The sequence below is a fragment of the Eimeria mitis genome, genomic scaffold (genome assembly GCF_000499745.2).
Source record: "Eimeria mitis Houghton genomic scaffold, Emh_scaff931, whole genome shotgun sequence".
Classification (NCBI taxonomy): Eukaryota; Apicomplexa; class Conoidasida; order Eucoccidiorida; family Eimeriidae; genus Eimeria; species Eimeria mitis.
In genome coordinates, this window is record NW_013576864.1 from 5,971 (window position 1) to 6,214 (window position 244).

The following is a 244-nucleotide window of genomic DNA, read 5'->3' on the forward strand; positions in this document are numbered from 1 at the left end:
TTTATTTCCTTTTTTTTATTTTCTGTATTTCTTTGTTTCTTTTCTGTTTATTCTTTCTTTTTTATTTGTTTTAATTACTTTAGTTTTTTTTATTTTTTTTTTGTTTTTTTTTTGGTTTCTCTTTGTCTGTGTTTGTTTCTATAAGAACAAACGAACAAACGACCCTCATAACCCTTTCCTTATATATATATACATACATATATATATATATATATATATATATATATATATATATATATATATA